Raw genomic sequence first — 24,581 nt, 5'->3', positions numbered from 1 at the left:
TCGAATTGACACTCATGTAGTTGTCACTCTCAGACCCTTTAGAGATACTCGTAGTTGATTTTTCTGCAGAAGATAGTTTTCCTTTTTTGTGGGAGAGTGAAATAAATCAGTATTTTGTTCTTCTCTTAATCGAGTTGTACGAAAAGCCTAACAAAATGCAGATGCAGGGAAATTATTTTTCATGAAGGCCAAATTGTTTTCCTCTAATTCATTTTCTTAGAAACTGCGTTTAATTTCATCCACGGTTATAGATGAACTCCATTCTCTTACCATGAACATCAAATACTTAATCAGAATTAAAAAAATGACTTACCAAATGCTCCTTTCCTTGATCAATTAATGTTATTCAAATAAATAATCTCTTCTTATACTATCGCTTCTTACATTATGCGCAATGACCGATTGGATTTAGATTTATGGATCGATTATAATATTACACAGCATAATATGTAGTTGTTTGGAAACGTTTCATAAAACTTGTTATTAATAATAAATTACAATACTTCTTACAATCTACTCAACATTTTGCATTTGATAAATCAAAGCAAATTTGTTATAGAATTTTAGTATTCGCCATGATATCAAGCTTTATCAAACAGAGCTTGTGTTGGAACACAAACATTAACCGGAAAAATGTACATAAATATGTAATGGACTATAAATATAAAAACGTGTTTACGTAAAGACTAGTGGAGTGTTGTCAGAATAGACAATTGACTCTCCATGGTTAATATTACAGCTTCGATATGACGATCATACAAGAGCTCCAATTTTTATACGCATCGTGTGAAGTTGATATTGACAAAGATAATAGAAATGGATGGAGATATCAATAAATGACATAAGACTCATTTTTTTTTATTTTACTTTGTATTTATTCGTGATTTGAAATGTAGTTCACTTGTTCTTACACCTTCATCAAGAAGAGTCATCTACATCATCTTTCGGAATCACATTGATTTATTTCATTATTCCTCGCTGCATTCAATATGTAAGTATTTTGTTTACTTTTATGCGATTTTTCTTATTAAGTATAAAGTATAAAATAAGCTGACACTGAAATCACTAAAATCAACATCTTTTCATCAATATTTGTGTTAAGAATACAATCATTTTCTGAATTATCTTGCATAAATATAAATAAAGGTCTTAGGTCTATGGTCTAATTATCTAATATTTTCATTTTCTTAACAGATCCCTTCTCTTTCTCTGTCTTCTCTCTGTCTTCTTCCCCAGCTGGTTGATTCCTTCTCATTTCTCTTTTTCTGTCTTCAAAAATTTGAAATATTTGTTTATGTTTATTATGAGTTTGAAGTGCAATATGTTGAACAGTTCTCTTTTACTTGAATGGAATGGTGGTGGTTATTTTACCTGACTGCTAAGAAAGCATAAATGCTTGTACGTAAGAAACCAGACGGCCAACGGCTTTAGGTCCTCTCCGAGGGACCTGGCAATGAGGATTAATGCTTTACCAAAGTGCACTAGCGCATCGCCTTGGTTTCGAGCCCGGGTCACCGGATTACAAGACCACTGCTGTACCGACTGAGCAATCGCGACTCCTTCTAATCTCACCTTTTGTTCCCTGTAAATTTTGGTGAATGTATAGGAATCATTTAAACAATTTTGACCAGTGCAGCTATGTAATCTATGTAAGTACATTTCTGTCTATGGACTGTTTTATTTTAACATGGAATTTTCTATATGAACCGAAATCAATGATGAATGAATGAATGAATGTGCATTAGCTATAACGAATGTTGGCAAATATGAACAAACTTACTTATTGAAGAAAATGAATGTATGCCTCGAGAAGATAGCTAACACATGAAACGCCATAGATTAGATTTAAAACAATTTTTCTTGACTACAATCGACTGATTTTCTATTCCTGTTTGGAAATTAAATCTCAGAATATGCAGATTACCATAGTCGCAGCTATCAGGGATTGTCCTTAGGCGCTATTCGAAATATTTGAAATTTACCGGGAGCACCGGTGAATTTCGATTATTCAATTTCTCGAAAGCAGCCTTGTTTTAGGGGCTAAATTTTCTAGTGCTTATAAAACATTCACAGGGGCATCCAAATATATCATTTTTTTTAAAAGAATCACTATCCATCCAATTTTTAAAATTTCCCAAAACTTTGAATTACCTTTAAACAACATGTATATCACAGGCTCTTTTTCTTTTGGAATGGGGAGGGGGGCTTTTTTTCTGAATAGTAGATAGTACAAAAAAGAAAAGAAAAAAGGAGGCGGCTGCCAAAAAGGAGGCGGGCGGGGCGAGAAATACTTTATTTTTGTTATTTGGCCTAAAAAACAAACACTTATATTTCATACATATATTTTAACTATATCCATTGCATAAGTTTGTATAGCCCAAACCGATAATGATATAATAATGATAATAATAAAAACGTTGCTTATAAAGCGCTTACCACCGAAGTCTCTAAGCGCTTATATGGATAAGATCTATTAAGTAGTCACAAAAAACGCATGAAAATTGCATTAGAAAATTGTCTGAAATATGCTACATAGACACGGACGCGTGCAAAATACCTTTTGCCTTCAAATTATTATTATTTTTGTTTAAAATCAAATAACTTTATTTCCAAATTCGATTTTTTGTTTGTACAACTATTCCAAATCATTACGAGGTATTAACACGGGGAAGCATAATAGTAGTGAAAGGGGGCACGTGTCCCAAGTGACAGTTGAAGGGGCCAGGGGCGCAAAAACAGAAAAGAAAGGGGGTGCAATAAATGCCCCAAAAAAGAGTGCAGAGAAAGGGAATAAAAAGCGATCCAACCCTTTATAACAAGTTCATTTGTGTGAAAGCAGACAAATAAGATAAACAGAATGGCGAAAGAAATGAATCGGACAATAATACAGAAAGCTATAAAATTAATGATTAAAATATAAGATCACTAAGTCTATGCGAATCTCAAATTGGCAGTTTGGCCATTGGATTGTGACGTAGTCACGGATAACTCTCCCGCTTGTCGTGTACAAAAATATCATTAATTTATATATTTCTCCTCGAAGTTTGCTCATACAGTCTGTGTTTGGGGTGAGTAGAGCGCATGCGCGACTTGTCGGTGCCCTGCGCTGCATGTCCTGCGTTAATTTTGTTAGCGCTGAAGCGAGGAGAGTCACGTGACGTAAATCCAGTATCTCACCGAAGTTTGCTTTTACCATTCTTATAGGTCCATGCTTTTACACAGCAAAACACTGGTGAAACTTCGGCGGGCATTTCAAAAAACCATACTCCAGATGTGGGTTTTTCGATTTTGATTTTTCGTCGTGTTTGCGAAACACCGGAATGTGAAACAACCCGACACTTTGGGGTTGCAATGTAATTGCAGGTTTTATCAATTAAAGTTTATACAACTAATAGCATTCTAAAGGGTCAGACAATTTACAATTCTCGTTGCTTTGCTCCTTATTCTACCTCAATATAGTGCAGAGTAAAAAAGCAAGACAATATTCAGCATTCAAAAGAAATTTTTAACTTTATGTTACCTCGCTAAAATCTTAATTGACTATATTCATCCAAAGAGTTCATTAATTTTGAGCCCCACTTGAAGAAGAAGAAGTGATAGTATATCATTTATCAATGTTTTATCATTCACAAATCGACCGCTTTGTTACAGTCATATGCATAGTCCTATTTTAGGGGGGGGGGTAGCTCCCCGAAATTTTTTAGAGATGCAATTTGTCCATGATTTTAATTTTATGGATTACAGTGAATCGTTCGGGGGAAAGGTCGTCGTGAACATTATTACAGCCGGACAAGACAGTGCTCTTGGACTTTAACTCACAGGCAAATGCTCCCAGAAAACTGTTCGTAGACAACTCACCTCAAAAACACTACCCTTAGGACAATTTCACCCAGAGAGCTAACCCCGGACGAAAACTATCACCTAATTCAATTCCATCGCAACTAGTTGTCCTGGGGTTTATAATGATAATTGAGGTAGGCCTATATTTGTAGGATAGTTATCCGGGAGTATATTGTCCTAGGAGTTACTTATCCTAGGGATAGTTGTCCGGGGTGACAAAATGGTGTTTAGGGGGGGGGGGGGGGGCGGCCGGCGGGGTGCACGGATATTATCCTGAAACTACCGATGGGTACGGATAGAATTCAGTGTGCCGATAAAATAACAGTGGACGTTTCCAAAAATTCTAAACAATAATTTGATCAATTTCCTACAAATGAATTTACGTGAAACGAAATTCTGACTCTGCTGAGTATTCTCCATGAAATCACTCCTCCTTTTTCGTATTTCAGCCTCATAAATTCGTAGGCTATCAGTATTGTACTAACAATACACAAAGCAAACTGAAACGATATAGAGTCATGATCTCGTAAATAGCAAGTTATCTACAGCACTTTATAGCGGTGACGCAAAACTGATTCCGGATTACAATACTATGCTACATGTATAACACTCAAGATATAAACCAAAATTGATTACCTTTTATTTCAGTTGTCTATTCCAATATATATGTTTCCAGTTTATGTTGGATAAGGAATGAAAAAATTATGTAGCTTTATAAATACCAAAAAGTTGCAACGCAAGTATCCTAAACATATAACATGCAATATACGTGGCGATGTAGTTTGTACTCTCCTAAAATTGGACTTTGGTCTTCGGAAACGAGTAGCCAAAATAGACAAAGGAAATGTGACAATGCAGTTCGATCGTGAACAGAAATATAAAAGGAAATAATCATTATGTTGACAATGATATCACCACCAGTGGCGTAATGAGAGAAACGTTGGGGGGGGGGGGGTACTAGATTAAAAGTAAAGGTTCGCGGAAATGACAAATGAATGTTTTAACGATACAGGCACTGCAGGACGTTTTTCAAGGAGGGGAGGGGGGCTCAATTATTTACGATCAGGTAGAGCGTAGCAAGCGAAGCCGCAATTGGAGCGTAAATTGGAGTAGGGTCCAGGGGCATTACGGTCAGATGAGCAGCCAGGGGCTCATCTTTAATAGGGCCCTTGATGGGGTCCAGGGGGCAGAGCTCCCGGAAGCTAAAGGGGTTCTAGCCAATTAAATACGGTCTGATATTAAGCATATAAGTTGATACCTTATTTGTGACACTGACAGGTCACTAATTGGTGTGGGGTCCAGGGGGCGGAGCCCTCAGGAGCTCAGGGGCTTTAGGCATTAAATTACAGTCAGATGAGCAATCAGCGGCAAGCCTTAGGGTCCTTGGTAGGGTCCAGGGGGCAGAACCCCCGGAGGCTCAGGTTTTTTTTTAGACATTTAGATAACTGTCAGATGAGCATTATTTTAAAACCTCATTTGTGAAACTTATAGCTGACTATTCTTTTTTTCTTTCTGTCTTTCTATTTCTCTGTATAACATTCTATTTAAAAAATTGTGTTTTGGGGGAGGGGTGGAGCCCAACCGATTCGCGGGCTCTAACACTTAGGCTTTTGTAAATTGACCCTTTCAGCTTTATGCTGCTGGTAAATCATTATATACCAATCAATAATGTTTGCCTGACTGTAAAATTGAGAATTTGACATTTTTCTAACAAACGCATTAAGAAGTATGATTTACCAAAAATTGAGTATAAATCCCGAAAATTCATGTCAATTTAGCAAAATTTGTAAATCACTGGCATCAAATAAGAAATACCTCCCACCCCTTCCCGCCTCCAATAGTACGCCAGTAATCACCACATGCCATCGGACTCTTGGACATTTAATATTTAGATGCAATCCTTGAAATTCACTTTTGGGGGAGACAGATTTAGGATAATTCTGTGTTGAGTGGAAATCCACTCTTGAAACGGTTATTCAATCACTACTTCGGAGAATTTTCAAATCCAAATAATCGATCCCAAGTATGACTATTAAAATGTCGATTTCTGCTCATCGTATGAAGAGAATATTTTATCCCAAAATCATTGACGTTCATGACGTGTTTTTGTTGACAATTTTGGGATAACAAATTTCCACCACCTATAGGTCTATTTGACGAAGTGACACAGTGCGCCGTGGTTTTTACGATTTCCCTCAAAATTGGCCTTTTCTTTAATGAGTAGTGTCCTTCTTTATCTGTTGTTAGGACCACTTACTTATGTCTACCTATCATGCTCCTGTGTTTTATTCATCACACTGTAGACCAATGGAGTCTAGGGTAGGAGAGTCCAAAGGTCCATTTAAACTACCGAAGTGTGTCAAATCAAAATGGAGAGATGTGATGAGAGATGTTTTTTGAATAACGAAATAACTGAAGGGGTTTAATATTGTTTTCTTCATAACCAGTGGAAACCTCCTTCCCTTGTTGAGCTGCAAGCTTCTACAAAACTGTGTCGTGGTTGGCGCTGTTGCTGATGCAGCAACACGATGTGATAGAACGAAACTCTCAGAAAGTGACAAAGATACCGTGTACACTCATATACTAGACAGAGACCGACTCTGACTACGGTCCCATTCTACTTCCTCGTGGAACTGTAAGAACAGCGCCATCTACGACATGGGTCTAAAGAAGCTTGCTACACAGCAAGTGAAAGCTTACAAAAACAGATAATTTTCCACTGATTGTAAAGAAAACATTAATTGTCTATGTAGTATGTATTCACTCTTTACAGGTGCTCCCTTTTCTACCAGCAAAAAGAACATTTGGTTAGTGCTCCTTCCCTCTTTTAAGAACGCTCCGTCGCTTCAGCCTACGTTCTGAACCTCAAATCGGTTACAAAATATACAATTTTATCAATCGCCTCTATTTGTTATTCTAATTTCTCACATAATCATTGATTGCACATTATTATGTTTTATATTTCAGCCATACAATGTCAACCTCTAAGTTTCAAGAGAGAGACGATACATCCCGTAACCGTGGCAGAATCGACAATGAAGAGAGATACGAGGTAAAAAAAAAATGAGAGGTGTCAAAATTCGACGGATTGGAGAGTGGGAAGATGAAATAATTACACCAGCTTCCAGCATTAGGAATAGCCTTTAGTCCTTCGAGACTCACGTTGGGCAAGCTATAGGGTTTGGAATGGGGTCGGAGGGGGGGGGGGGGGGGAGAAGCAATTTTTTTCGGGAATATTTGGGAGTGCTCTCAGTATGGGGTGGGTACGCCAACACTTAGAGGGAGTCGTTTGGGGGAAAATATCCTTGAAAACCTCCCTACTTTCTTGTAAACAAAGGGGGGGGGGTCTCATATTCCCATTGAAAGGCTTTCTTATTTTGGGGGAAGTTGTCTAATCTTCTGTTAATTCTGTTATATTGACCAGGTAACAGTGACAGCGAGTTGTCCAAGTTTCCGCACCGTCCAAGTCACCCTCAAACCAGGCCAGCGATCCTTGTTTACAGATCACCGTGGAGGGAGACAGACAGAGATTGTGGTGGATGTCAAGGTAAGATAACTGGGGAAAAGGATTCTCGAATGAATGTAAACACTCGAGAAAAAAATATGCAGGAATACTAGATTAAAAGTAAAGGGTTCGCGGAAATGACAGATAAATGTCATACGAATGACTTGCTTATTGAGCCAATGTAATTTTACGTAAAAAACAAAGGAAAAGGAACGAATTATACAAGGGGGCAATGGCAGTTATTAAAAGTTGATATTGTAGCAGTATTAAATCAAATCGAAGCAAAGTCACTTTGTGAAATTTGAACTCTGTTATAATCATTCTAGGAATCAGCGAATCATAGCCATGAATTGTTATTGAATCAATAATTATTATTTTGTGAAAGTTTTACGGTGACAAACAAGTATTATAAATCTATTTTCTTTTAAGGATTTGAAAGGATTGTTGCTTCTGATAATTGATTAAGTCATTCGATTACTGGAGGGATCCCGTGCCCAATGGTGACCCATGCCCTAAATAATATTGGAACCTTATCATAATGAAATGCCTGGATCTCGATGATAATGTTCATGTCGGTATGTTTTGGTATGGGAGCCTGTCCCGAAATAGTCACACATTGAGTCACACAATTTCTCTTATAAGCTAATTTGACCCCTCCAAGTTACCTAAGACCATGTAACTCATTAACAAGGTCAGGTTTAGCCCCCAGAGCCCCAAAGAGGGTCGGATTTTACCCCGTCAAGGCCATGAGGTGAATATGTCTTAATCACAGCTAATAATGTTATAAAGTTAGAGCAGTTGAATACAATGCACCAACTGGATAACTGAATGAAGCTTAACTCTTGGGTTATACCTATATATATATATATTTATATATATATATACGTATACAAAAATCGTTATCAAAATCTAATCATTTCTGAAGGAAGGAGAAACACCAGGAGTGCTACCCATTAGTGTCCAACCAACTGACGAACGATTGGGACTGGACACTGCTCCAGAAGAAATGATGGAGATTGTAAGCACAGCTTCATTTTTCCTATGGCTACATGCATGTTTGCAGGAATCGTACATGTAAAAAAAAAAAAAAATTATTCTAGGAGTCTGCTATCATAGTAATGAATCGTTAATTAATCAATAATTATTCGTGAAGTATTACCGTGTCAGACAAGTATTATAAATGTATTTTTGTTTAGTGATCTTAAAGGATTGTTGCTTCTGCTAATCGATTAAGTTATTCGATTAGTGTACGGGTCTCAAGCCCCAGCCCTAAATGATATTGGAACCTTTGAAATATTATAATGACATGCATCGATCTCGATGATAATGTCGTATATATATATATATATATATATATATATATATATAATGTTATGTACCTTATACGTATACAAAAATCATAATAAAAATCTAATATTTTTCTCTATCGTTTCTGAAGGGAGGAGATTCACCTGAGATGCTACCCGTGAGCGTCCAACCAACTGATGAGAGGTTTGGAATGGACACTGCTCCAGAAGAAATAATGGAGATTGTAAGCACAGCTTCATTTTCCTATGGTTATGTTTGCAGAAATCGTTCATGTGAAAACGTTGATGGTGGTGGGTGGTTATTGATAATTTTGTTCAGGGATGTTCGAAGCTAGACTTTGAGCCACAAGCGCTTCAGGATAAGATTGGCCTATCTATTAACACAATTATTGATAACGATTTAAGGAGGAACACATCAAGACTTAAATGGTTCATGTGAATTTTTTCTTTTATTCACCGCATTTTCATTTTATTTTTGTTCTGTATAGGGATAACTGCGATCTGATGAAGGCTTTTAAGCGTCATACCTCGGTCTTCCTCTGTCTTTGCACCATGTTTGCCAGAGTTGTAATGTGCTGCAGATTAACAAAAGTGGCAGATCCAGAATTTTCTTGCCGGTAGGGGGGGGGGGGGGCTATGGAATGGAGTGGGGTCACATAGTGTTTTGCCGCTCCCAGACCTATAGTGTTTGCAATTTAGTATTGTATATTCATGTATCTTATTACTACCCCTCCCCCCCCCCACACACACACACACTAACGAGATCTTTTCCGCTGTGTTAATGTATAGTTTCATTATGTTTATTTGTTACTCTAAGCTTCAAAACGTATAAATGCTGGGTGATTCCGACCCAAATTCGCCAACAAACACTGGCATCATTGATTCCAAACCCTGTGGATATTGGGAGGTGGACATACCTTACGGGACTTCAGATTTGTAAAATAAAGCGGTATGTTTTGAGGTCACTTGGAAAGCAGACAAATCAATGTACTCATTTTTGAGCGTGAGTTTGCTCGATCGTCCCTACTTATACAAAATGGATAGGAAATGCATATACATGAAATAGGAATGGGTTTGGGTTGGGTCCCCCTCCCAAAGTGGAGAAACCAAATTAAATTTGAGATACCCGATGATGTATCATAAGGCCCAAATGATCTTACTTTTTATCGGAAATTAAATGGATATTGTCCACTAATTTACCTACATCTCTTTCCCCTCATCTCTCCCATCTCTCCCCCTCTCTCCCCGTCTCTGTTTTATATTTGTCCGTCTCATTTCCACTCTTCTGTACTGTCACAATGTCATTTATTCTTATTCGTAGTCTTTATAAGCAAGCATATATATTTATCAATTCGTCTTCCATCGTTGATTTATTGAATGTTCATCCTTTTCTTCATCATGTTTATTATGTCAATTATATATACTTCCATTCACTGTCAAATATTTCATTAATCGATTAATAAAGATATTAAGGGAGAGCGAGGTAGAAGTGGAACGAAGTCAACAACTTAAGTCATTTCGACATTGTAAAGAAACCTGTACCAGAATGCATTCCCTATCCACACAAGTAGAAGGGAGGGGGAGGTTGGGATAATTCTAAGTCGTGTTTTAATAAAAAGAAAACTCAAAATTCCAATTCTGTATAAATATATGTTGAGAAATATGAAACTCATTATTTGTTATATTTATAACCAAAATATTCAGTCTTTTTCTAGTTTTGAGGTTGAAATAACTCGTCGCTGTTTTCACGAAGTGACGGTAGTGAAAAAAAATTGCATTCACTTTGCGTTACGATTTTCCTCACCACCGTCACTTCGTGAAAACAAGGACGAACTATGTGGTGCGGTTATATCTTTCTATGTGATTGTGATATATTTTCGTCCTATACATTGGGAAATAATGAACTATGGAATTGTGTTGTAATTATGTTTGTTTATCAAATGATAACAAAAGTTTTGTTGTAATTATGTTGCAGTTTTGTATAAACTATGTTATGAAAAAAAAAAAAAAGTTTGGAGTTTTGATAAATGAAATCAATGAATACAAAATTGTAATTGATTGATAATGACCCACTTTATTTCATTGCTTATAACTGAAATAACTCAGCTTTAATTGCAAATGGTGCCTAATGACATAGTTTCTAATTCTGGCTCTTAAACCCTGACCTCAAAGAAGGATAAAAACCTGCAGATTTCAGCTAAGAGATATTTTGAGAACTTTACTAAAAATTGAACAACGAGAACGAGAGAAAGAGAAATACAGTTGTACCAAAGTGGCAGAGGAAGGAAACAGTCAAGTGAGAGAAAAAGAAGAAGAATCAATGGAGAGAAGGAAGGGAGCAGAAAAAGAACAGGGGGCAGATTAAACAAGATTAGTTGAAATAGTTTGGGTGGCTTAAAAGAAAACTTACATCGTTCGTAGAATGAAGGAAGGTGATATACAGAACAGGGGAGAGAACGAGAGATCTGTTTGGAAGGGAGGATGAGAAAGAGAGAGACAGAGAGAGAGAGAGAGAGAGAGGGGGGATAAGAGAGGGATAGGTTGGGAGCATATCATTTGAGAAATCCTTTTGTTCTCGACATATTATATCCTGTTAAAGAACTGACAAGATCTACAATTATGATGTTCCTATCAATCGTTTCTAGTTATGAATCTAGTTGAAAAATTCCGTGTTTTTGATCTGGTAAGAAGTAGAAAGCGGATAATTAATATCCGAAAGTTATACAGTTACATTATTTATGGTAAAGGATCTTGATGAAGAGAACCTAATAGAACAGGAGAACACCATCTATTGCGTGAAACAACAGACTCATTCTAGAACGCTGTATCATGTTAAAGAGCGCCCCCTTGTGCTGTCCTGATCAAAGTCACTTGTAAAAAAAAATTTGGATTGCATGAACATCACAGAAATGAAATAAAACGGCATTAAATCACACGAAAATAGAATGATGCTTGTTGAAATAGAAAATGATTATCACGATACTAATGTTTGTTATCAGTTTCCACAGACAAGAATTAATAACAAATATTTATATGCAATAAAGTGCGTATTTACTTAATGACACCATAGCACAGTTAAAACAAACTATATTTGAAGGTTCATAGATTTTTGCATCGCATTTCATTTGTACTATAAGCATGTATATTATATTACAATGCCTTTCTGAATATCTATATTTTTTAACGCTATTAATGAAGACGCGCGAATTCACCCGCCCGCGCCAGATCCCTGGACCCTGGGACTCCCCCACCAGATCTTTGGGACTCCCCCGCCAAGGTCATTTAGCGTATATCAGTCTGCCGTTGCCAGGTCGATCAAGCTCAAGGTTTATCCGACCTAGCAACGAGTAACATAGGTATTGCGCACCGAACAAGCCCCGACAAAAGAAACACAAAGCCCCAGTATAGGCAGCCGAACCCGCGCGTCCGGAGACTCTCCGGGAACAAACACGCGAAAACCAGAAAACACGCCGAAGATGGTCCAATAGAATTGTTACCCCCCCCCCCCTCTCCCACCCCACTTTTAAAATGGCATTTGGCAGACAGCTGGAGGTAGAAAGGAAGTTATGATGATTGTTATTATAAAACTAAAGCAAAAACAGCAACTGGGATCAGCCAAATGTTACAGTTTAATTCTAGATTGCGCAGTTTCCCCATTGGCGATAAAACCACAGTATGCGGTCGTTATTGTCACTATCATGGTTTCTTTTTTAGTTTATATTTCAAGGCCATGTACTATTGATAATAATGTTATTCAAACTGGCCTCGATACGCACGCGGTATGTAACATAGTCTATCTACAAGGAGAAAAACCAGCCCCGCCCCCCCCCCCCACCACACACATAGTGGCGGGCGCGTTTTTAGCTGATATTACATGTACATAGACAGTTATATATTATTTAGGAAGATATTCCTGGAATTAAGACCGTTCATGTTATAGTCAATAGAATTATCTCTGCTCAGTGCAGTAAAAAGTGAGAGTGATTATTATGTAGTGTTACTATAGTGTACTTCACAATTGCTTCTGTATCTTCCTGGTAGTACATGACTTGTATTACAGTGTCACCAATTAGTATATACAAAGACATGATTTTACATCACATATGAATATATGAAAGTTCGTACCGACAAGTTTCAACCACAGTGTCTAGTTCTCATCGATCACCCTGATTCAAACCATTGGCGGTTCTAAAAGGGGCGTGGAGGGGCATGGAGTCTCCCCCCCCCCCCCCACCCCCCAATAATCCTCCCCAAACAGATTTATTCTCCTTGAACTGTTCTGATTCTAATTTCAAACGCACTGAACCCGTTCAAAATGAAGACGAACTAATTTCCCCCAAGAAATGTAATATAATTTGAGATACAGTCAATGTTGGAGGTTACAGCTGCCAAATGCAATTTTTTGTTGTTGTCTTGAAGCGAAGCTACATCGCCAACCAACTGACAAAATTCGCACAATGCATCAATGTGGAACTCATGCCAGCAAATGAAAGAAAAAAACGGTGAGGTATACAGCCATGATAAATACATGCACAGTAAACAACTGGTTCATTCATAGCCTTACCAAGTTTTGCGGTGAAAATAAAATTAGGCTGTTCACATATTTATCAAAATTACAAAGTAAAATAATGTAAAGCATGAACTTTGGGGTCGGTATACTGTCTAATTCCATTTCAGTCAACAATAGATATCAACATGAGGTGGTTTCAAATCAAGATGTTTAATATTAATAACGAAGGATACTTTGGTAAGATTTGGTGTATATAGGAGCTGCCAAGAAGTGTACTTTTTGTAATTTTGCAAAATCAAACGGTTATTGTAAACAATCTATGAGCTGTACATAATAATCCCTTGCTTTTCATTTAATTTGGTTCACAATATGAGTTATTATGAACAGGGATCTTTGCATTTTTTCAAAACTGCAATATTTTGGAAAATAATCAGAATAATGAGGCAAATGTATATTATGATATGATTATAATGTATGTATTTTAACTTGTTTTGATAATATATATGTACTTTCATATGTTTATAACTTTTCACAAGACCTATGTTGAAAAATGCAGGAATAAAATCAAATATACAAACAAACAAATTCCTTTGTGGTAAAGAGGGAGAGGTATGGTCTAATTGGCTCATAATTCAGAAAATAAACCAACAGAATATGTAATTTTCTTTTTAGGATTGGCACCTTTTTTAGTCACAAAAGGGACGCATTTTTGTTATTGGTTTTGGGGAAATTAAATTATGAAGATGAACGCCCCTGTCATCTAGGGATCTGAATATGACACACCAAATTCATAACATGTTACTTGGCGAAGCGAGTATGGATTTTGTAATAAAAATATAATTTTTAAGAAAAGTTCGTTCACTAATTACAATAATCGTTTATTTTCGGGGTTCGTTTTTTCTTCTTTGTGGGACGCACTTTTTAGCTCAAGAGTAATTTCGACTGTGCAGCCAATAGTACATTTACTTATAAATCAGAATACTCCTTTTTCCAAAATGAAGAGATGTGTATTGAGCGTTTTTTAAATAAAGTTCCCATGGTAGAGCTGCCAGTATAAATCATGGAAGGTTTAGTGATACATAGATGTCACCATGCTACGACTGACACGAGATTTAGAGCCTAAATGATGATAATGATTGGATAAAATACAATAATGATGATGTATGGACACCAAAGAAGATTCTTAGTGATCGATTTGACCGGAATCTCACAGGATTCGAACCTGTCCCATGACATCAACAAATTGTGTTTATTTAATCACATGACAGCAAACTGATAATGTTATTCTCTTATTTCGCAGATTTTCCATTTCAACTAACATTATATTTTTTTTTAGTAATTTATAGGGCCTTTGTACCCTACTCTTGTCTTAAAGACATTTTCGGCAGCGATACTATGAACATATTTTGAAGAGAAATAATTTCATTTCAGGCCTCTATTATAATCCTCACAGAGAATTCATAGTTACATGTATTCAAAGTTGTTTTCTTACTATTATCTCTTTTTTAACCCCCCCCCCTCTCTCTCCTTCTGATTTACTTCAATATACATGCACATGTAACTGTACTCTATTTGCCCTTGTACACATTCCTCTCAAATATTGATACCATGATTACCCCCCCCCCCACCTCCCTTCTGATTTACTTCAATATACATGCACATGTAACTGTACTCTATTTGCCCTTGTACACATTCCTCTCAAATATTGATACCATGATTACCCCCCCCCCCCCCCCCCTCCCTTCTGATTTACTTTAATATACATGCACATGTAACTGTACTCTATTTGCCCTTGTACACATTCCTCTCAAATATTGTTACCATGATTACAACCCCCCCCCCCCCCCCCAGATGAGAGAAAATGGTGCTAAGGTAGTGACTTCAATTATTTTAGAGTTTGAGTGAATAGAGACCATTATTGATACTAAAAATGGGAAAAAAATGATCTGATCGATTTCTAAATTCTCCCAACCATATTATTATAATTATATTGAATTTTAGGTGAATGTAAATCGTCACAGAGAAATGAGTTGGCTCTATATATACCATACCATTCCAAACAATTCAATGTTGAAGATTTGTAAACGCCTGTTTTGTGTCATATTTTCAAGGAAAACGGTTGTGAAAATGTACTGTTAAAGGGGGTTACACATTAACGCCTTCAAACTCAAAGAAAATCATAAATGTCTTTTTGGTTTTAGTTTTTTTCAGGATTTTTTGCATACCAGCGGGTTAGTACAGTAGATGGAATCTAGTAAGTAACATTCCCCACAAAATTACGCAGTTTTTTCATCAACCTTCAACAACCGTTTACTTTAAAATAAAGGCATTATCGTGGATTTGTGCCATTGAGCGTAGTTAATCTGAATTTTCTATGTTAACCCTTTAATTAATTACTCTGTTCTTTCATTGAATGACAAAACTTCCTCTAATATATTAAAAATGAAATGATATACTTACCTTTTTATCATGTTACAAGTGAGAAGTCTTTATCAAAAACTCCATGGCAATCGAAATCCATAACACTAACAGTCAACTTGGATTTAGGTTTAGGTCAATAGATCTTCACAAAGTATAGATTCCAGGTCTCCACTGCCTACAGAATATGGTCAAAAATTAACGAATCACATTATCTCTCACCACGCGAAACTACACTACAAGAAGGCGAAATCTTTCGTATCAAGCACAAATTATTTGTTTCTCCACGAAGTAGAAATACAGGACAGCCTTCTTCTCTTGTCCACTCTATGCAATGCGTTGAATTGAAATGAGCTAGCTTGGCATGTACGTTAGCGAGCGTTGTACCCATGCTCAAGATAGACAGCGTTACATTTGCATATAGACGATGATTGGCCCAACAGATGATTCGTCATTTCTTGTCCAATCATAGAGATTTCTATGTCAAATGGGCGTATACTTGACGTCACATCAGGGGAAGACCCTTTGGACCGGTTTGTAGGGTTTATTGCCGTTTGGTCTACAACTGGTTTATCTACTACCCAATTGGTCTATCTCCATTTGGTCTACAACCAGCCCGTCTACTATACATATGGTCTAATAATCATTCAATCATAAATAATAATAATCATCAAAATGATTATTATATCTTATGGATAGAAGACAACATGGGCATTAGACAAACTGGGAATTAGACGGACTGGAAATTAGACTAAATGAACACTAGAGCAAATGGTTTAGTAAACTTATTGGAGATAAAACCAATGATAAGTAGACGAAATGGTTATTAAACCATGTGGATAGTAGACCGGCTGTGTATAATGTATGTAGACCATATGGGAATAGACTAATCGGGTAGTACACGAACTGGTTTCAAATGTAGTACTACAATCTGTTTTCCCCGACAAACTTCGCTGTATATATATATATATATATATATATAGTGCGTCCCAGAAAAACCGAGGATTATCGATGTTTAATCATAATTTAATCACAATTATAATTGATAAATGACGCATATTTGGAAAGCTTAGATCTTCTTCTTTCATTTGATGCAACTCATATAATGCATATTTCATGCATGAGTGATTAAAATGAATTTGAAGAGAGGAAACCAAAAAGTCATCTGGCGGACGGTATCTGAATTTCAAGGAGAAAATTACATTTCTAAAAAGTTGCGTTTCTGCCCTTTATTATGACACCTCAATCATTAAAAATGAGCAAGGTATGACAAAGTTCTGTTTGTTTAAGATAGTGCTTGCAGTTCCATAATTTTATCAAACGAATTGGTTTTCACTGGCTGCTTGCCGTAGCAACAAATAGAGTTGACAAAAGAATTAACTCCGTTTCGTTGACAATCAGCCGTATACGAAATACTTCATGCAACATGTAGGCCTAATGGTTCCTGAATCATTTTTCGTCTGTTGAGTGAACAAGGGAACTGGGAAACCAGTCGTAACATAGTAGGGGCTGTCCATCCCATTAACACACAGAACGAACATCGAATGGATAACCCCAGCATCACAGCAGCCTGTCTGCAGTGGATAACCAGGGAAAGTCATGATGAAGTCGACTTGACATTCACACGCAGTATTCTCACTCTCAGACCCTTTAGAGATATGATGAGTGGATTTATCTGCAGAATATAGTTTTCCTTTTTTTTTTGGTGAGTGAAGTAAAATCAGGATTTTGTTCTTTTCTTAATCGGGTTCTATGAAAAGCCGAACAAAATGCAGATGCAGGGGAAATATTTTTCATATTAAAAGGCCAATTTTTTTTCCTCCAATTCTCCTTCTTTGAAACTTCGTTTAAATTCATCCAAGGTTATAGATAAACTCCGTTCTTTTCCCATGAAAATCAAATATTTTACCAGAATTAAAAAATGATATACCAAATGCTCATTTCCTTGATCAATTAATGTTATCCAAAAAATGTATCTTCTCATATTATCATGACCGATTGGATTTTAATTTATGGATCGATTATAATATTACACAGCATATGTAGTTATTTGGTAAAACGTTTCATAAACTTGTTATCAATAATAAAGTAAAGTAGTTCTTACAATCTACCCAACATTTTGCATTTTTTAATAAGAGCAAATTTGTTATAGAACTTAAGCATTCATGATTGATATCAAGCTTTATGAAACAGAGCTTGTGTTGAAACACAAACATTCACCGGAAAAAAAGTACATAAATATGTGTTGTACTATTTAGATAAAAACGGGTTATTCGTTAGACTAACAATAGTGCGCAAATCTCGCTGCACATTTCTATGAAATAGGGAAAACGGATGTTTCGCAATGGCAACCTCGTATTAGTCAAGCTCTAGCTATAGGATCTATGTGGCCTGTGTAGGTGAGTGACAAACAGACCATTAAAATTAAGAATACCGCGCCAACGCATACTTTTTTTTACACAACTGTTTAGCCAGTTCAGTCAAATATACCGTGCGAACGGCTAGAGACAGAGTCTAACATTGGAGTTGTACGTACAATCTTGAGCGTTTTCCCCTTCGTTTCTCCTTCAATCTATCCTAGCTTCTTTTTCGTTATGTATTTGTTGTGTTTAGTTGAATCTTTCCTTTTCTCCTTCGTTATGCATTTGTTTGTCTTTCCTTTGATCTATCCTCTTCTCTATCCATATGTATTTGTTTGTTTTCCTTGAATCTATTCTTTTCTCATTCATTATGATTTGTCAAATTCGTTTGATATCTATATCTCCTTTCTTTTATTATGTCTTTGTTTCTCCTTTAATCTATCATCTTCTCTTTCTTTATGTATCTTTTTCTTTTTCCTTCGTTTCTCCTTCAATCTATTCTGTATTTCTATGTTTTAATTTCCTTAAATCTATCCTTTTCTCTTTCCTTACGTATTTTCTTGTCTTTCCTTTTCCATATATCCTCTCCACTCTCATTATGTATTTCCTTGTTTTCCCTTTTCTATTATCTTCCCTGAATTCCCTGGGCAATGCACAAAGTGTGCGCTGACGAGTAGACTCTTTCACCAGAGCACTTCTATGAATTTTTTTCGCGAAAATGGCTCAACAGTCGTGTAAAAAAATATGCGCACCCCGCCGATCCCGGCAATTTGATTTTACACGGTATTTAGTCGTGATTTGAAATGTACCTCACTTGTTCTTATACCTTCATCGAGAAGAGTCATCTACATCATCTTTTGGGTCACATTGATTTATTTCATTATTCCTCGCTGCATTAAATATGTAAGTATTTGGATTACTTTTATGCGTTTTTTTCTTATAAAGTATAAAGTATAAAATAGGCTGACACTGAAATCAAAATCTTTCCATCAATATTTTGTGTTAATACTACAATCATTTTCTGAATTATCTTGCATAAATATAAATAAAGGTCTTAGGTCTATGGTCTAATTATCGAATATTTTCATTTTCTTAACAGATCCCTTCTCTTCACCTCTCTTCTCTCTCTCTCTCTCTGTCTTCTTCCCCCAGCTTGTTGATTCCTTCTCATTTCTCTTTATCCGTCTTTAAAATATGAAATATTTGTTTATGTTTGTTTTGGGTTTGACGTGCAATATTTTGAACAATTCTTTTTTACTTCTAATCTCAAGTTTTGTTCCCTGTCAATTTTGGTGAATGTATACAAATCCTTATTAAATTTCAAACAGATATGTCTATGTACGTTTCTGTCTTTGGACTGTTTTTTTTTTTAACATGGTAGTTTCTATATAAACCGAAATCAATGATGAATGAATGAATGAATGTGCATTAGCTATAACGAATGTTGTCAAACTTATTTATAGAAGAAAATGAATGTATGCCTCGAGAAGATAGCTAACACATGAAACGCCATAGATTAGATTTAAAACAATTTTACTTGACTACAATCGACTGATTTCCTATTCCTGTTTGGAAATTAAATCTCAGAATATGCAGATTACAATGGTCGCAGCTATCAGGGAATGTCCTTAGGCGCTATTTGAAATATTTGAAACTTACCGGGAGCACCGTTGAATTTCGATTATTCAATTTCTCGAAAGCAGCCTTGTTTTAGGGGCTAAATTTCCTAGTGCTTATAAAACATTCACAGGGGCATCAAAATATATCATTTTTTTTAAAGAATCACTATCCATCCAATTTTTAAAATTTCCCAAAACTTTGAATTACCTTTAAACAACATGTATATCACAGGCTCTTTTTTCTTTTGGGAAGGGGAGGGGGGCTTTTTTTCTGAATAGTAGATAGTACAAAAAAGAAAAGAAAAAAGGAGGCGGCTGCCAAAAAGGAGGCGGGCGGGGCGAGAAATACTTTATTTTTGTTATTTGGCCTAAAAAACAAACACTTATATTTCATACAAATATGTTAACTATATCCATTGCATAAGTTTGTATAGCCCAAACCGATAATGATATAATAATGATAATAATAAAAACGTTGCTTATAAAGCGCTTACCACCGAAGTCTCTAAGCGCTTATATAGATAAGATCTATTAAGTAGTCACAAAAAACGCATGAAAATTGCATTAGAAAATTGTCTGAAATATGCTACATAGACACGGACGCGTGCAAAATACCTTTTGCCTTCAAATTATCATTATTTTTGTTTAAAATCAAATAACTTTATTTTCAAATTCGATTTTGTTTACAACTATTCCAAATCATTCCGAGGTATTAACATGGGGAAGCATATATCCATTACAAGTAGTGAAAGGGGGCACATGTCCCGGGTGACAGTTGAAGGGGGCGCAAAAACGGAAAAGAAAGGGGGCGCAATAAATGAAGAAAAAAAATGAGTGGAAGAGAAAGGGGAGAAAATGAATAAAAGGCGATCCAACCCTTTATAACAAGTTCATTTGTGTGAAAGTAGAAAAATAAGATAAACATAATAGCGAAACAAATGAATCGGACAATAATAAGAAAGCTATGAATGATTTAAATATGAGATCACTAAATCTATGCGAATCTCAAATTGACAGTTTGGCCATTGGATTGTGACGTCGTCGCGGATAAATCTCCCGCTTGTGGTGTACAAAAAATATCATTAATTTATATTTTTCTCCTAAGTGCCTTCTCCCTCGGGGCACTACTCAAAGATTAGTATAGTATGATAGCATATTATTATAGGACCTCTAAAGAGAAGAGACCCTCCTGAGTCATTCATTTTTGAGAAATTGACATTTAGTCATTTTGTGTGTTCAAGCAAATGGAAAACTTGTCCGTCACTACATCAAATAGACATTGCCGATTCGCCAATTGGAAGAGCCCATTCCTAAAGTGACTACAACTTTTATAAATTAAAAACTTTTTTATTTTCTGCTTTCATCCACGGTAGTTTGCTAGCAAGGTTGGATTTCCTTGTAAGGATTATGCGCCCCTCTTATGCAGGTTGAAAATGATAAAATAGTGGAAGGTGATGCGAACATTTTCCAAAGCTTCTTAGCCCTGCTCCCTCGCAAGTGCTCCATGATCTCGTAATTTCACCTGCCAACATAGGTCCATTTACACATCCCAAAGACTATTTTGAAAAACAGTCGATTTGGGGGTTTACCAAATTTTGCACGACTGGAAAAACCGTCGAAGTTTGCTCATAGTGTTTTGGGGTGAGTAGTGCGCATGCGCGACTTGTCCTGAATTAATTTTGTTAGCGCTGAAGCGAGGAGAGTCCATTGACGAAAATCCAGTATCTCGCCGAAGTTTGCTTTTACCATTCTTAGTACTAGTAGGTCCATGCTTTTTCACTGCAAAAATTGATGTGGGTTTTTCGATTTTTATTTTTCGTCGTGTTTCCGAAAACAGGAATGTGAGACAACCCGACACTTTGGGGTTGCAGTGTAAATGAAGCTAAATCTAAAAGCATCATAAAGGGTCAGATAGTTTACAATTCTCGTTGCTTTGCTCCTCATCGTGCCTCAATATAATTATTCCAGTGTAAAAAAGCAAGAAAGAAAAATCGGCTTTTGGGGAGGTTCAGCATTCATTTTTTGAAAGAAATCTTAAATTTCTGTTACCTTGTAAATTATTAATTGAATACATTCCCTCAGGACTATACTAGCCGGGGCAGGCGGGGGGGGGGGGGGGGTAGCTCCCATAAAATGTTTAGTGATCCAATTTGTCTATGAATTTACTTTTATGGATACAGTGAATCGTTTGGGGGAAAGGTCGTCGTGAACATTATTACAGCCGGACAAGACAGTGCTCATGGACTTTAACTCACAGGCATACGCTCCCAGAAAACTGTCCATAGACAATTCACCTCTGAAAAACGACCCTTCGGAGTTAGAACAATTACACCCAGAGAGCTAAACCCGGTCAAAAACTAATTCAATTTAGCCGCAAGTAGTTGTCCTGGGGTTTATAATAATAATTGAGGTAGGCCTATATGTGTAGCTAATTGTAGGATAGCTATCGGGGAGTATATTGTCCTAGAGGTTACTTGTCCTAGGGATAGTTGTCCGGTGTGAAAATATGGTGTTTAGGGAGGAGGGGGGTGGGGCGGCCGGCGGGGTGCACGGATATTAACCTGAAAGTAACTACAGACGGGTACGGATAGAAGTCAGTGTGCCGATAAAATAACAGTGGACGTTTCCAAAAATTCTAAACAATAGGTTGATCAATTTCCTACAAATGAATTTACGTGAAACGAAATTCTGACTCTTCTGAGTATTCACCATAAAATCACTCCAACTTTTTCGTATGTCAGCCTCATAAATTCGTAGGCTATCAGTATTGTACTAACGATACAGAAAGCAACTGGTACTATATTCATGATCACGTAAAGAGCTAGTTATCTACTGCACATAGCTGTGGCGCAAAACTGATTCCGGATTACAATACTATGCTACATGTATAACACTGAAGATATAAACCAAAATTGATTACCTTTCATTTCAGTTGTGTATTCCAATATATATGTCTCCAGTTTATGTTGGTTAAGGAATGAAGAGAGTGATATGTAGCTTTATAAATATGGATAAATATCAACGAATCGCAACGCAAAGTATCCTAAACACATGCATAACATGTAATACGTGGCGATGTAGTTTGTACGCTCGTGAATTTGAACTTTGGTCTTTGGAAACAGGAAGTAATGGCGTAATGAGCAAAAACGTTGGGGGGGGGCAGACGCGGATCCAGGGGAGGGGGGGGCGAATGGGCCTTGCCCCCCCCCCCCCGCAAAAAAAAAAAGAGAGAAAAGAAAGGAAAAGAAGGGAAAGGGAAAGAGGAGATAAAGGGAAAGAGAGAAGAGGAAGAAGAAATGAAAAGGGGGAAGAAGGACATCGGGGGGGGGGGGGGAGGGGGGTAAAAGGGCCTTGTCTCCCAGGCTGTTGCCCCCCCCCCCCATTAACAAAATAAGAGAGAAGGAAGGAAAGGGAAAGAAAAAAGGAAAAGGGGAGATACTGGCGAACTGATAGGGGGAAGGGGGCTTGGGGGAAATCAAATTCAAACGTCGTTTATTTCTAATTCCATAACGGTGGATAACAAATAATGCTGAAATGACATAATTTCCGAGATTTTTCTTCACTATTTAGTAAATTATAGGTTTTTATGTGACAAATTCCTAAATTTACAGCCAGGCAAGAAATAAGATTCTTGAGATTTCTACATGTCAGGGCCCGAGGAACGGCGGGGATCGGGAGCCTCGAGCCCCCCCCCCCACACTTTTTTTGTTTTTCGAAAAGGTATATTAAAGAAAAAGAAAAAAGAAAAATAAAAAAGAAAGAAAAAATAGTTAACTGCCAGTGTCAAAAAATAATGAGGCATCAAAATATGTTCTTCTGACCGTGATTAAATGCCTAAAGCCCCCAAGCTTCCGGGGGCTCTGCTGGCCCCTGGATTGAACCTAGGGCCCTAAGGCGGGCCCTTAGATGCTCATCTAAATATGTCTAAAACCCCTGAGCCTCCGGTGGCTCAGTGCCTCGACCCCACCAGGGGGCCTAAGGCGGGCACCTGAATGCTTATCTGACCGTAATTTATTGCCTTTAACCTCTGAGCTTCAGGGGTCGGACAAGTTATCAAAAAGGAATTTATCTGAACGCAGGCGCGTAGCCAGGGGGGGGGGGGCTGTTGGGGCAGTCCCCGAAAATCGCCGGCAAAATAAAAAAGAGAGGAGAGAAAGGGAAGAGGACGTAGGGATAAAAAGGAGCAGACAAAGAACATCTTTGAAATTTAGACAAGGATTAAGAGTAGAGAACGGTACAACGCATCGTCTTCTTTCTCTAATGATTTAATGAAACGTCAAAGCTTCCGCGCTTCGCGCAGGAGGGGAGGAGAGAACTAAATTCAGACAAGGATTAAGAGTCGAACACGGTACAGCGAATCGTCTTCTTTCTCTCATAACCTTATGAAACGCCAAATATTCCGCGCTTCGCGCGGTAGGGGAAAAACTGAATTCAGACTAGGATTCAGATTCGAGAAAGGTAATACGAATCGTCTTCTTTCTCTAATGATTTTAATGAAACTTAAAAGCTTAAAGTAAAGTCTAGCTACATGTAGCCAGCCGTTGTATATTGTATTGTATATGTATATTTTTTGGTTCAATTTTGTTTACACTATTCAATTTCATTATAATTCAACCCTTATGAGTTCCTTAACTTTAAGTGTTGATGTTTTTAAACCGAATAAATAAATACATAAATGAGCTGCCGCGCTTCGCGCGGGAGGGGGGGGGGAACTGAATTTAGACAAGGATTAAGAGTCGAGAACAGTACAGCGAATCGTCTTCTTCCTCTCATAATCTTATGAAACGCCGAAAATTCCGCGTTCCGCGCGTAAGAGGAAAAACTGAATTCAGACAAGGATTAAGAGTCGAGAACGGTACAACGAATCGTCTTCTTTCTCAAAATTGTTTAATGAAACTTAAAAGCTTACGCGCTTCGCGCGAGAGGGGGGGAGCCTGAATTCAGACGAGGAGTTAAGAGTCGAGAACTCTACAACGAATCGTCTTGTTTCTCTAATGATTTAATGAAACTTAAAAGCTTCCG

Source organism: Strongylocentrotus purpuratus, unplaced genomic scaffold (genome assembly GCF_000002235.5).
Source record: "Strongylocentrotus purpuratus isolate Spur 01 unplaced genomic scaffold, Spur_5.0 spur5_contig_849, whole genome shotgun sequence".
Taxonomy (NCBI): Eukaryota; Metazoa; Echinodermata; class Echinoidea; order Camarodonta; family Strongylocentrotidae; genus Strongylocentrotus; species Strongylocentrotus purpuratus.
The sequence above is the reverse complement of the archived record's forward strand: the minus strand, read 5'-3'. Positions refer to the sequence as shown.